At 49.5% G+C, this 9,470-nt stretch overlaps 1 long non-coding RNA gene across 1 annotated transcript; it reads right to left on the bottom strand.

Moving 5' to 3' along the window:
* Positions 1–553: 553 nt before the first annotated feature.
* Positions 554–9,155, bottom strand: LOC129145898 (uncharacterized). The gene is made up of 3 exons (XR_008552051.1): positions 9,044–9,155; positions 894–1,039; positions 554–656 (listed from the first exon to the last, which is right to left on the bottom strand). It is a non-coding gene; the product is annotated as an uncharacterized LOC129145898 (long non-coding RNA).
* Positions 9,156–9,470: the final 315 nt, after the last annotated feature.

Genomic DNA, 9,470 nt, shown 5'->3' with positions numbered 1-9,470 from the left:
CCCGCTCGTGCTCTCAGCGGTCAGGAGACACGCTGAAGCCGCAGTGACGACAGGTAACCGGGATCCGGAAAACGCCTGCTCCCTCCTGGAGCGCTCGCAGCTGTGAGGTGACGACTCCCCAGCCGCGCACGGCAGCTCGGCCCCGACGGTCCTGGCGTCTCCGTAAAACACATCACGGAGCCCAGTGATACGCACTTGGTCCAAGTGAAGGGTCTGCTTGTTCCTTCCTGTGTTTCTCTTAACCTTGTGTTCCGCCTGATTTTTAATTTCCCCTCTTAACCGTGTCCCTTTTTAACTTCCCCTCTTAACCCTCGTTGCACCCACAAACGGTCCCCCAGCCGCTCCCTGGTCTTGCCTTCTGCCTTCCGCAGTTTTTATTGTCTGTGTCAGACGTAAGCAGCCAGACGTGGGTCTCCGTCAGCGTCGTCAGAAAGAGCATTCCACCCCGTCCCCTCGCTGTTGCCCTCCACCCCCACCCTCACGCTCCGAGATACAAAGGATCACCTCGTGTGTCGTAGCTCATTTGTTTGGAGAGAATCAACAAATCATATTCAATGTCTGGAATAAATTGCTCTATTTTGATATGACAAAACCCGGTGCGTCTGCTTTCTTCCCTGCTCGGTCTGGAGACGGGGCTGCTGGTGCCGCTGCTGCTGCTAAGGAGAAAAAGGACACGGTGAGTCTTCGTAGGGCTTGGGGGTTGACTTGGGGAAGGGGCCTGATAGGGGCGTGGGGGGACAGTGGCCTACGCTGGTCGCAGCAGATGCCTGGATGAAAGGGGGGTGTTTCTGAGTGGCTGCCATGGGTTGTACTCGGTCTGTTTTTGCAGAGATGAAGTGCGTCTCCCCACCACGGGTGGGTGGGTTGGGAGTCGGGGCGGCATCATGACTCACTGTCGTCAGACCCCATGGGTGACGGTGATGTGATGACACGGGCACCTGGCAGGTGGTGTCCACGTCAGCTTGGTGCCTGGGCGCACGGGTGGCTGTCGGGTCCTTCTCTTCAAGGCAGTGATGCTGCGTTCTGTATCGCCCCAAAGCTAAGGGGAAAATGAGTTTTACAGAAGCATTGTGTGGAATGATACACGCGACCCGACCCACGTCTCATTTTTACGTAGCCCAGGCCAGCCGGCCAGGCGTCTCAACATGGAGCCGAGTTCCCACACCTTCTTACACACCACCATCATCACCTCCATCACCACCTCCATCGTCATCACTGTCACCACCTCCCTCATCACCTCCGTCACCACCTCCATCACCACCATGACCATTCAAGGGCTGTGAAGCACATGCACCGATGGGGAGACCGGGGGTGGGGGGGGGGCGGTGCAGGAGACTGGTCACCGCGTACGGGGCGGAAAGACACAGAGAAATGGAATATCGTGCAAAAATGAAAATGCACACGGGGTAGGGTCCTGGGTAAGGCGGGCAATGAGGGAAGAGGATTGCAAGAACAGGAGCCAGCCGACCACGGAACCGTGCCGACACAGTATTTGTGGGGCCCCAGAAAGAGGGGAGAGGCGGGACGGAGGGGACCAGGTGTGATGGGCGGGATGGGAAGTAATGGAGTCGGGGGTTGTGGGAGCAAAACCATGACGGCGGAGACAACATGGGAGAAGGCCTCAAGGGGAAGACTAGAAAGGTCAGGCTGGAAGGAACAGGTTTCAGAAGGAAAGGCATCCCAGGGGAGAGGGATTTGTTATGCGAGGAGCAAGGGAGTCTGTGTTACCAAGGCAACGTGGGGAAGCAAGGGATCATGGGAGAAGGCATGCAAGAAGCAAGGGATCAAGGGAGGAGCAAGGACTCATGGGAGAAGGAAGGCATCACGGGAGGATCACGGGACAAGGAAGGCATGGGAGGAGCAAGGCATCACGGGAGAAGGAAGGCCTCATGGGAGGAGCAAGGGCTTACGGGAGAAGTAAAGGATCATGGGAGAAGTAAGGCCTCATCAGAGAAGCAAGGGCTCAAGGGAGAAGTAAAATAAGGGGAGAAGAAAGCATCACTGGAGGAGCAAGGGCTCATGGGAGAAGGAAGGAAAGGATCATGGGAGAAGGCATCACGGGAGAAGACAGGCATCATGGAAGGAGCAAGGGATCACAGGAGCAGCAAGGACTTATGGGAGGAGTAAAGGCTCATGGGAGAAGCAAGGGATCACGGGAGGAGCAAGGGATCGCGGGAGGAGTAAAGGATCATGGGAGGAGCAAGGGATTATGGGGGGAGTAAAGGCTCATGGGAGAAGTAAGGCATCACGGGAGAAGCAAGGGATCCCGGGAGAAGTAAAGGCTCACGGGACAAGGAAGGCATCATGGGAGGAGCAAGGGATCACAGGAGCAGCAAGGACTTATGGGAGGAGTAAAGGCTCATGGGAGGAGCAAGGCATCACGGGAGAAGCAAGGGATCATGGGAGAAATAAAGGTTCACGGGAGGAGCAAGGGATTATGGGGGGAGTAAAGGCTCACGGGACAAGGAAGGCATCATGGGAGGAGCAAGGGATCACTGGAGAAGTAAAGGATCACGGGAGAATGAAAGCATCATGGGAGGAGCAAGGAGCAAGGGATCACGGGAGAAGGAAGGCCTCGCGGGAGGAGCAAGGGATCATGGGAGAAGGCATCACGGGAGAAGTAAAGGATCACGGGAGAAGGAAGGCATTACGGGCGGAGCAAGGGCTCACGGGAGCAGCAAGGGATTATGGGAGGAGTAAAGGCTCATGGGAGAAGTAAGGGATCGCAGGAGAAGTAAAGGATCACGGGAGAAGGAAGGCATCACTGGATGAGCAAGGGTTCACGGGAGAAGGAAGGCATCAAGGGAGGAACAAGGGCTCACGGGAGGAGCAAGGGATCACGGGAGGAGTAAAGGCTCACGGGAGAAGTAAGGGATCATGGGAGAAGAAAGGCACCATGGGAGAAGCATGGACGGTCCTAACACAGGTATCTTGGGAGAAAACAGGACTTGGCAAAAGCGGCATCAAGGAGAGCCATGGAATAATGGAGAACAAAGGCATCATGGGAGGCGAAGACTGTGGGATAAGGAGACATCGTGGAGGGACAGATCTCATGAGAACAGGACACCATGCAAGAAGCAAGCGTTGCAGTAAAAAAGCCGCTATGGGCGTGATAGGGACAATACTCGCTTGGGAAAGAAAGATGAGAACGCAGGCCGGGTACAGTGGGGGCAGCAAGTGCTTATGGGAACAAAAGTGTGATGGGCAAACACGGAGGCATCATGGGAAAAGTGGGGAAGGTAGTAAACACGAGGCGATGGCGATGTGGGTTTGAGGGAAACGCGCATCATGGGAATGACTTGGAACTGCGGGACAGAAGGTGGCCCGGGAGAAGCGGGGAATGACAACGCCATGGGCTGACCGCAAGGCAGACTGGGCACTGTGGGCTGAGGGAGGCACCACGAAGGAGCAGGGCATTGTGGCCACAAAAGAGAATCTTTCCAAGGCAGGGAAGGGGGGCACAAAGGGTTAGACACATTAATGGTGGGCACCCAGCGGCATCATGGGAGAGGAGGAATGCTGGGAGACCGATGGAATTGGGGAAACAGAGAAAATTGCTGGGAGAAGAATGGAATTTTGGGACAATAGGCAACATGGGAGAAGTATGGATTGTGGGAACAGATGGAATTCTGGTGAAGTATGGATTTGTGTAAACTGGAAATCAACATTAAGTGAATGAGAATTGTGGGAACAAGGAAGACTGCTGGGAGCACTACGGAATTGTGGGAATGGGAGGCATACTGGGAGAAGTATGCAATTGTGGGAACAAGGAGGAATGAATGCTGGGTGATGTATGGAATTGTGGGAACAATAGCCATCATGGGAGAGGCATGGAATTGTGGAAATAATAAGCATCATCGACAAAGAACAGAATTGAGGGAACAGGAAGTCAATACCCAGTGAATGGGAATTGTGGGAACCTCAAGCATCCAGAGAAGTACAGAATTGTGGGAACGGGAGGAATGCTGGGAGAAGTATGGAATCATGGGAGTAGGAGGAATGCTGGGAGTGGCACGGAATTGTGGGAACAGGAGGAATGCTGGGAGCATTATGGAATTATGGGAATAAGGAGGAATGCCGGGAGAAGGATGGAATTGTGGGACAATAGGCATCATGGGAGAAGTATGGAATTGTGGGAACTAAGACTGCTGGGAGCAGTATGGAACTGTGGGAATGATAGGCATCATGGGAGCATTATGGAATGATGGGAACAGGAGGAATGCTAGGAGCACTGAGGACTTGTGGGAACAAGGAGGAATGCTGGGAGAAGTATGGAATTGTGGGAAAATGAGGATGGCTGGGAATATTATGGAATTATGGGAACAAGGAGGAACGCTGGGAGAATTATGGACTGGTAGGAACCATAGGAATCATGGAAGAAGTATGGAATGGTGGGAACAATAGGAATCATGGGAGAAGTATGGAATGGTGGGAACAGGAGGAATGCTGGGAGCAGTATGGAATTATGGGAACATGAAGTCAACATTGGATGAATGGGAAAGGTGGGAACAAAAAAGAATGCTGGAAGAAATATGGAATTGTGGGAACAAGGAGATATGCTGGAAGTATGGAATTACGGGAACATGCATCATGGAAGAAGTATGGAATTGTGGGACCAATAGGCATCATGGTAGAACAATGGAATTGTGTGAACAGGGAGTCAACATGCAGTGAATGGGAACTGTGGAAACAATAAGCATCGTGGGAGAAGTACAGAATTGTGGGAACAGGAGGAATGCTGGGAGCAGTATGGAATTGTTGGAACAAGGAGGAATGCGTAGAGCAATATGGACTTGTGGAAACAGGAAGTCACCACTCAGTGAATGGGAATTGTGGGAGCAGTAGGCATCATGGGAGATGTATGGAATTTTTGGAACAGGAAGGCAACAGTCAGTAAATGTGAATTATGGGAATAAGTCAATCAACTTTTGGGAACAAGGAATTGTGGGAACAAGAAGGAATGATGGGAGGCTGGAATTAGGGGAACAAGAAGGAAAGCTGGGGGCTATGAGTGAATTGTGGGAACAAGGAGGAATGCTGGGAGGAGTATGGAATTCTGGGAACAAGGAGGAATACTGGGAATACGACAGTATTGTGGGAACATGGAGGATGGCTGGGAATATGGAATTGTGGGAACACGGAGGGAAAGCTGAGAGAATGATGGAATTATGGGAACAAGGAGGAATGCTGGGAGAAGTATGGAATTGTGGGAAGAGTGAGGAATGCTGGGAGCAGTATGGAATTGTGGGAGCAGAGGGGAACGCTGGGAGCAGTATGGAATTGTGGGAACAGAGAGGACTGCTGGGAGCAATATGGAATTGTGGGAACAGAGAGGCATACTGGGGGCAGTATGGAATTGTGGGAATAAGGAGAAATGCTGGGAGAATATTGAATTGTGGGAACAGGAATGCTGGGAGCATTATGGAATTATGGGAATAAGGAGGAATACTGGTAGTATGGAATTATGGGAATAAGGAGGAATACTGGGAGCAGTATGGAATTGTGGGAGCAGAGGGGAATGCTGGGAGCAGTGTGGAATTGTGGGAACAGAGAGGACTGCTGGGAGCAATATGGAATTGTGGGAACAGAGAAGAATGCTGGGAGCACTATGGAATTGTGGGACAAGGAGGAATGGGGGAGAATGATGGAATTCTGGGAACGTTAAATCAACATTGGGTGAATGGAAATTGCAGGAACAAGGGGGAATGCTGGGAGGATGGAATTATGGGAAAAAGGAGGAATGCTGGAAGAATGATCAAATTGTGGGAACACAGGAATGCTGAAAGATGGAATTCAGGGAACATTAAATCAACATAGGATGAATGGGAATTGTGGGACGGAGGAGGGAATGCTGGGAGCACTATGGCCTTGTGAGAACAAGGAGGAATGCTGGGAGAAGTATGGAATTGTGGGAAAAGGAGGATGGCTGGGAGTATTATGTAATTATGGGAACAAGGAGGAATGCTGGGAGAAGTATGGAATGCTGGGAACAAGAAGAATGCTGGGAGAGGACAGAATTCTGAGAACAAGGATGACTCCTGATAGATGGATGGACTTCTGGGAACAGAAAGTCATCATTGATGAATGGGAACTGTGGGAACACCAGGCATTGTGGGAGAAGGATGGAATTCTGGGAATGGGAACAGGAAGTCAACTTTGGGTGAACAAGAATTGTGGGAAATGGAGGAGTGCAGGGAGCTGTATGGAATTGTGGGAACAGAGAGGAATGCTGGGAGGATGACGGAATTGTGGGAACGGGAGGAATGCTGGGAGAAATACAGAATTGTAGGAACACTATACATCATGGTAGAAATATGGAATTCTGGCTAGAAGGAGGAATGCTGGGAAAATATGGAAATTTGGTAACTGGAGGAATGCTGGTTTGGAATTGTGGGAACAAGGGGAATGCTGGGAGAAGGATGGAATGCTGAGAACAGAAAGTCAACATTGGGTGAATGGGAACTGTGGGAACAAGGAGGATTGCTGAGAGAAGGATGGAATTGTGGGAACAGGAGAGAATTCTAGGACAAGAATGGAATTCTGGGAACAAGGAGGAATGCTGGGAAACGTATGGAATTTTGGGAACAAGGGAATGCTGGGAGAATGTTGGAATTGTGGGAACAGGAGGAAACCCAGAAGAAGATGGAACAAGAGGGATGCTGGGAGAAAGTCACGGTGAGGCACGATGTTGGGAGAAGTATGGAATTCTGGAAACAAAAAGGAATGCTGGGTAAACGACAGTATTGTGGGAACACGGAGGACCTCTGGGTAGTATGGCATTGTGGGAACACGAAGGGAATGTTGAGAGAATGATGGAATTGTGGGAACAAGAAGGAATGCTGGGAACAATATGGAATTGTGGGACCAAGGAGGTAGTGAACGATGGAATTTGGGAACAAGGAGGAATGCTGGGAGAAGTATGGAATTGTGGGAACAAGGAGGAATGCTGGGAGAAGTATGGAATTATAAAAACAAAGAGGAATGCTGGGAGAATTCAACAGAATTGTGGGAACAGAGGGGAATGCTGGGAGCAGTATGGAATTGTGGGAACAAGGAGGAATGCTGAGAAAAGTATAGAATTGTGGGAACATAGAGGCCTGCTGGGAGCAGTATGGAATTCTGGGAAGGAATGCTGGGAGCAGTTTGGAATTGTGGGCGCAGAGAGGAATGCTGGGAGCAGTAAGGAATTGTGGGAACAAAGAAGAATTCTGGGAGCAGTATGGAATTCTGGGAACAAGGGGAATGCTGGGAGAAGGATGAAATGCTGAGAACAGGAAGTCAACATTGGGTGAATGGGAATTATGGGAACAAGGAGGAATGCTGAGAGAAGGATGGAATTGTGGGAACAAGGAAGGATGCTGGGAAAAGTATGGAATTGTGGGAACGAGGGAATGCTAGGAGAATGACAGAACTGTGGGGACAAGAAGGAATCCTGGGAGAAGATGGAATTGTGGGAACATGAGGATGGCTGGGAGAATGATGCAATTGTAGAACAGGAAGTCAACATCAGATGAACGGGAATTTTGGGAACAATAAGTCAATATTGGATGAATGGGAATTGTGGGAGCAATGGGCATCATGGGAGAAGTACAGAATTCATGGAACAGGACGTTAAATTTGGATTAATGGGGACTGTGGGAATAAGAAGCAGCATGGGAAACAAGAATAATTGTGGGAACAGGAAGTCAACAGTGGATGAATGGGAGTTGTGGGTACAAGGTGGGATCTTGGGATAAGTACAGAATTGTGAGAATGGGAGGTCAACATGGATGATTTGAAATTGTGGGTACGGAAGTCAACATGGGATGAATGGGAATTGTGGGGATAATAGCACGGGAAAAGAAAGGAATTGCGGGAACAGGAACTCAACAGTGGAGTAATGGGAACTGTGTGAAAAAGGAGGGATCCTGGAAGAGGTCTGGAATTGTGGGAACAGGAAAGCAACATTGGAAGAACAGGAATTGTGGGAACAAGGTGTGCTCACGGGAGAGGTACAGGCTGTAAGAACAAGATATCACATGGATGAATGGGAATTGTGGCAACAACAGGCATCATGGGAAAAGTAAAGTACTGTGGGAACAGGAAGGCAACATTGGGTGAATGGGAATTGTGGGAACAAGGAGGACTGCTGGGAAGACGGAATTGTGGAGCCAGAGAGGAATGTTGGGAATAGCATGGAATTCTAGGAATAAGCGGAGATCATAGTAGAAGTATGGAATTGTGGGAACAGGAAGACAACATCAGTGAATGAGAATTGTGGGGACAATAAGCATCATGGGAGAAGTATGGAATGGTGGGAACAGGAGGAATGCTGGGAGCAGTACGGAATTCTGGGAACAGGAAATCACCATTGGATGAATGGGAATGGTGGGAACAAGAAAGAATGCTGGAAGAACTATGGAATTGTGGGAACTAGGAGGCATGCTGGAAGTGTGGAATTACGGGAAAAGGCATCATGTAAAAAGTATGGAATTGTGGGACCAACAGGCATCCTGGTAGAAAAATGGAATCGTGTGAACAGGGAGTCAACACGCAGTGAATGGGAACTGTGGAAACAATAAGCATCATGGGAGAAGTACAGAATTGTGGGAACAGGAGGAATGCTGGGAGCAGTATGGAATTGTTGGAACAAGGAGGAATGTGTAGAGCAATATGGACTTGTGGAAAGAGGAAGTCAACACCCAGTGAATGGGAATTGTGGGAGCAGTAGGCATCATGGGAGATGTATGGAATTTTTGGAACAGGAAGTCAACAGTTGGTGAATAGGAATTATGGGAATAGTAAATCAACATTGGATGAATGGTTATTGTGGAAAATAGGAGGAATGCTGGGAATAGTATGGAATTGTGGGTATAGTGGGCATCATGGAGAAGTACAGAATTGTGGGAACAGGAAGTCAACACTCAGTGAATAGAAATTGTGGCAACAATAAGCATCATGGAGGGCCTCCCTGGTAGCACAAGGGGTTAAACACAGCACTATGAAGCAATCCGCAGCTTCTGCAGCATGAGTTCGATCCCTGGCCAGCCAGGGAACAACTCACCAGTCTCGCCTGCTGCTCCCGTCAGCAGTGTATTTCAGTCATTCTGCCTGTTCTGTTCCCTGCTCTGTCTCTGGTGAATCTTCTCACCCACACATCTGGCCTGTACTCCGGTTCTTGTATAAATAAATCAATCTTAAAAAAGAACAAACAATAAACATCATAGAAAAAGTATGGAATTGTGGAAACAAGGAGGAATGGTTGAAGCATTATGTAATTGTGGGTACAATAGGCATCATGGAAGAAGTATTGAATCCTGGGAACAGGAAGTCAACACTCAGTGAATGGGAACTGTGGGAACAACAGGCATCATGGGAGAAGTATGGAATTGTGGGGGCAAGGAAGGATGCTGGGAGCAGTATGGAATTGTGGGAACAATAGGCATCATGGTAGCAGTACGGAATTATGGGAACAGGAGGAATGCTGGGAA

Source organism: Talpa occidentalis, unplaced genomic scaffold (genome assembly GCF_014898055.3).
Source record: "Talpa occidentalis isolate TD23 unplaced genomic scaffold, MPIMG_talOcc4v2.1 talOcc4.15, whole genome shotgun sequence".
NCBI lineage: Eukaryota > Metazoa > Chordata > Mammalia > Eulipotyphla > Talpidae > Talpa > Talpa occidentalis.
Note: the sequence above shows the minus strand (reverse complement) of the source record. Positions and strands in the feature narration are given on the sequence as shown.